At 39.3% G+C, this 5,666-nt stretch overlaps 1 pseudogene; it reads left to right on the top strand.

Moving 5' to 3' along the window:
* Positions 1-896: 896 nt before the first annotated feature.
* LOC106316832 lies at positions 897-1,962 on the top strand (annotated as a pseudogene).
* The last annotated feature ends 3,704 nt before the right edge of the window (positions 1,963-5,666 follow it).

Below are 5,666 nucleotides of genomic sequence, written 5' to 3'. Positions count from 1 at the left end.
TACAATTAGAGCAAGGACATCTTAACATACCTGTTTTTGCTTCCGGTTGTCGGTGAACTAACCCCATGAATTCGGTTATACCTCGTTGGTATTCTTCCGTAAGCAATCTCGTGTTCGGATTCAAATGAGGTCGATCGATCCAAGAACGAAAATAATTTGAAGAATACATGATTTTTTATGAATCAAATCCGTGTGTAAAGAGAGTAAGAGGGAGGATGAAGATATGGAGTGAATGAAGAGGAAGAGGGGTGCTTGTATTTATAGTTGAAATCCTGCCGACAGACCGAAGAAATTCTGACGCCAACGGCTAGTTCGTCGGAATTTCCTCGGAATTTTTAAAATCCCCCAACGGCTCTCCAACGGCTATAATATATCATCATAATTCATCGTTTTTTTTCGAGGAATACATTTTTCCTCGGTATTCCATAAGAATATTCTGACGGATTGATATTTCCTCGGAATTCCGTCAGTATATTCCGAGGAAATTCCGAGGAAACCTAATTTTTTGTTTCGTCGGAATATCCTCGGAAATTCCTCAGGATATTCCGAGGATTTCATTTTCCGTCGGAATGTCCGTCAGAATACCGCTGTTTTCTTGTAGTGCGCCACATGGCGACGACCAAACTCACAAAAGCGAAATCAGTAGGCTCTCGAGTGTTTGTTGAATGTTGAGATGTGGATGAGACTTGAGAGAGTATTGTTGGGGGTAGGCTTGAATTCTTTTGTTCCCACTCCATCGCAAACTGTTTCTTATATAAAAGAAAAATAAACAAGCTACCTAACTTATAAAGAAAAGGAGGAACGTCACATTACATACAAACGTTGCACCAAATACAATAAATACTTTATACGAAAAATATGAAAATGAAGTTGAACCACTCAGTAATTGCTTCAAAGTGCCGTCTCTCTTTATCTTACAACGACGGTTTGATTGATTCATTTAGAAGATTGACCCTTTCATCATCTAAGGTCAGGCATTAGCTAGGGTCTTCGATATATTGATTAAAAGACTGCCGTACAGAGCTGGGTGACCTGAAGGATTAAGCCACGCAAAAGAGACTCTCACCCTTAAATTCATCCCCTCTTCTTTACTTTAACTTGTTATATATATGCACCCACATACATGCTTATTAAACATTTTGAGTAACAATGAGAAGCTTCTTCATCCTACGTTGCTTCTTGTTATTCTTCTTCTTGTTCCACCTAGCGTTTGCAGCTGCGGGAAAATATGGAGCAGAACAGAGATGCTGGAGATGGCTGGCTACGGTGAACAAAAACTCTCCTCTGTGATCATCACTGGATCTATTATCTGCAACACTTCACCTTCTCACCTTCACTCCATAGCTATTCCAGGTGTTTTATCTATCTGTCTATATTCATGCGTCCTTGTGCTTGTTGTTTCCATCTGAAGACTTACATGATGAATCCTCACATACAGGTGCTACTGTTGCCATCAAGTGTCACACTGGATACAAAAGGAGATCCAAATGGATTAAAGCTGTTACTGATGATCTGGGAGAGTTTGAAATCGATCTTCCTTCCCAGTTCCACGCAATTCCAGACTTGGAAAACACGTGTGTCATCAAGCCAATACATGTGCCTGAGCTCTATAGATGCCACCACAATTCGACCAATACACACAAACGCATCAAACTTGTTTCCTCTACAAACAGCTTCCGTGTCTACACCTCAGGGAAGATCAGGCTACAGGGCCACAGTTTGAAATCATAGCAAGCTCGCGTGGTGTCAAACATTTTCAAAAAAAAAATTTAAAACAGAAACATGAAAATTCTTAAAAATCCACTGTGAAAAAGCATTTTGTATGGTCCTTCACTTGTTTAGCTGGCGCTTCAGCCACAGAACCAAGTCGAGTCTCTCTTTCATGTGTCCCACAATGTAATTAAGAACGATGTTTGGATGATAATATATGTAAAGGTTCTCATGATTTTGATACAAACAGCAGTACGGTCAAATTTATACAAATCTCAAATGTTTTTTTTTTTGAACTGATACAAATCTCAAATGTTCCCTCCGGTGAATCACAATTTCTCAAGATTTACTCATTGTTTGATGTGGAAGGGATCAAAATCCATGTTTATACAAATTGAGACTAAAGACAAATGCGAAATTTTCAAATAGAAATGCACAGATTGATACCCAAATGAAGAATACTCAACCGATATAGCTTCGATTGAACAATATAAACCATAGTTGAGACGATACGACTCTGTGAGTAAGAATTTCAATTTTCTAGGTCTTCTTCCTCTTCCTCTGGAGCGGGAAAGTGAGAGAGTGAGTACAGGAAAGAGAGAGAGAATCTGGAGCCTGCTTGAATATTTATTTGGGCTAAAAAATTGTTTTGGGGTCTATTCTTAGGATTTTAAAGGAATAGGAAGCAGTTTCGGGACAGCTAATAAAATTTGATGAGTCTTTAATTCAATTTAGACATAAGATTGAAGAATCTTTCAGACAAGAATTAAAAGATATTTTGGGCATTGAGAATCTTGGAAGAATGAGATCCTACCTTGGTTTACCAGAAAATCTGGAGGATCAAAGATCCAAGTTTTTACCTCTGTACAAGATCGATTAAAATAATAGAGTCAATGGGTGGACTTTCAAGTTTTTCACAAAAGGAGGAAAGGAAGTGATCATTAAATCAGTGATTACGACATTACCAAATCATATGATGTCCTGTTATCGACTGTGAAAAAATTGACGAGTGCGGTATCACAATTCTGGTGGAGTCCAGGAGGAAGCACAATAGGCATGCACTGGAAATCATGAGACAAAGTATGTGTAGATAAGGATGAAGGAGGTTTGGGTTTAAAGACATCAATGATTTCAACACAGCGTTGGTATACAGTTATGGCGTCTGATAGAGAGGCCAAACACTTTATTCTCTCGAGTTTTCAAATGTCGGTATTACATGAATGCTTCACCTCTGGAACCGATTCGTTCATATTCTCCATCATATGGCTGGTGGAGTATTGTCTCCGCTATATCTCTCGTAAGTAAAGGACTAATCAAACGGGTGGGATCAGGTTCTTCTATATCTGTATGAAATGATCCATGGCTCCCAACCACTCCCCGAGACCAGCTGATAAAAACCAACACAATTTATACCCGGACCTTACAGTGGAGTCTCTCATTGACTCTACCTCATGCACTTGGAATTCACAGGCAATTTGGGCTTTGGTGGATCCACAGGATGCGAAACTTATAGAAATCATACCACTGATCGGGTAGATAGAGATGGATGGCACTTTACAAAAAATGGAAAATATACAGTAAAATCAGGATATCAGGTAGAACGGATCTATCCAGATAGGGAAAGACCACCCTTATTGATTGGCCCGACAATTGATGTTCTGAAGGCTTTCTGCTGGAAAATACGGTGTCCACCAAAGTAAAAGCATTTCCTATGGCAATTAGTGGCAAGGTGTATAGCAGTGAAGAAGAATTTACAAGCGAGGGGAATACAAGGGGATATTTGTTGTATAAGATGTGAAACCCACGAGGAATCGATAAACCATGTGTTTTTTGAATGTCCTCCAGCAATCCAAGTTTGGGCTCTCTCGAAGATACCATCAAATCCAACTATTTTTCCAACAAGTTCTCTCTTCACAAACATGGATCATCTTTTCTGGAGAGTTTTCCCGCAGATGGAAGATCATCAGTTTACATGGATACTATGGTACATCTGGAAAGCTAGGAATAATATAGTTTTTACACTACAAGAAAACACAAGTTTAGCGAGGGAACTTAACGAGGAAAACTAATGACTTTACGAGGAACTTACGAGGAAATATAAAATCAACGTTATTTCCTCGTAAAATGACGACGAAATCATTTCGTCGTAAAGTCGATGTAATGTCACGTGGCTTTTACGAGGAAATACGCTTCCTCGTAAACTCGACGTAAATGTAGTGTGTACTTTACGAGAAAATATTTTACATCTACTTAGCGAGGAAATTTTGAATCCACCAACTTTGTAGTTGTAACACGTTTTTTTCGGCAACCTAACTAAATTTCGTCGTAAATTCCTAGCAAAATTACAACTACCAGATTCGAAAATTTCCTATAAATATGGACGTTTGAACATCATTTTAAACACACCAACAAGAAAAAGAAAAAAAAAACGTGAAAGAAAAAAAATGTCGGGCTCTGAGAATATTTTCGAGTTGCGGAGGTGGATGTATATGCATAGAGATGCTAACGGGAGAGTGACGAAAGAATACCTTGCGGGGCTGGAGACATTTATGCATCAAGCAGATTCCACACCGCTCACCCAAGAAAGAGGTAAGATGTTCTGTCTTTGTCGGAAATGCAACAATTTGAAATTGACAAATCGTGAAAATGTTAGAAATCGTGAAGCATTTATGCATCAAGCAGATTCCACACTGCTCGCCCAAGAAAGCGGTAGGATGTTCTGTCATTGTCGGAAATGCAAAAATTCGAAATTGGCAAATCGTGAAAATGTTTGGAAGCATTTAATAAATAGAGGTTTCACGCCAAATTACTATATCTGGTTTCAACATGGAGAAGGTTATAATTATGATCAGAATGAAGCTAGTAGTAGTAATAGCAATTTTCAGGAAAAACCGATTGGTCATCATTTGCATAATGAACATAGTTACCATCAGGAGGAGCAAATGGTAGATTTTGATAGGGTTCATGATATGGTAGCTGATGCATTCGTAGCTCATGATGAAGATGAAGAACCTAACACAGATGCAAAAAAGTTTTATAAAATGTTAAATGCGGCGAATCAGCCACGTTACAGTGGTTGTATAGAAGGTCTCTCTAAATTGTCGTTGGCTGCTAGAATGATGAATATTAAAACTGATCACAATCTACCTGAAAGTTGCATGAACGAATGGGCGGACTTGTTTAAAGAGTATTTGCCGGAAGACAATGTGTCTGCTGATTCTTATTATGAGATTCAGAAACTGGTTTATAGTCTTGGGTTGCATTCGGAGATGATAGATGTTTGCATCGACAACTGCATGATCTATGGGGGAGATGATGAGAAGCTAGAAGAATGTCGATTCTGCAAGAAGCCACGATTCAAGCCGCAAGGACGGGGACGTAATAGGGTACCGTACCAAAGGATGTGGTACCTACCAATTACAGACAGATTGAAAAGATTGTATCAATCAGAGCAGACTGCTGGAAAGATGAGATGGCATGCCGAGCATACTCAGACGGATGGTGAGATGGCTCATCCATCAGATGGATTGTGTATCTTGGATTATGCACAAATGGATTTAGTCTATTCGGAATGTCAGGGAGACAATATTCATTGTGGCTAGTCTTTCTTACGCCATACAACCTGCCACCGGAGATGTGCATGCAACGGGAGTTGCTATTCTTGACCATATTAATATCAGGTCCGAACCATCCAAAAAGGTCTCTGGATGTTTTACTAAAACCACTGATAAAAGAGTTGAAGGATTTGTGGTCAACAGGGGTGAGGACGTATGAATGCTCAACGAAGACGAATTTTACGATACGAGCGATACTTTTGTGGACCATAATTGACTTTCCTGCCTATGGGATGTTGTCTGGATGGACTACACATGGGAGATTAGCTTGTCCATATTGTAATGGAACGACAGATGCGTTTCAACTGAAGAATGGTAGGAAGACAAGTTGGTTTGATTGTC

Source organism: Brassica oleracea, chromosome C9 (genome assembly GCF_000695525.1).
Source record: "Brassica oleracea var. oleracea cultivar TO1000 chromosome C9, BOL, whole genome shotgun sequence".
NCBI classification, from domain to species: Eukaryota; Viridiplantae; Streptophyta; class Magnoliopsida; order Brassicales; family Brassicaceae; genus Brassica; species Brassica oleracea.
Note: the sequence above shows the minus strand (reverse complement) of the source record. Positions and strands in the feature narration are given on the sequence as shown.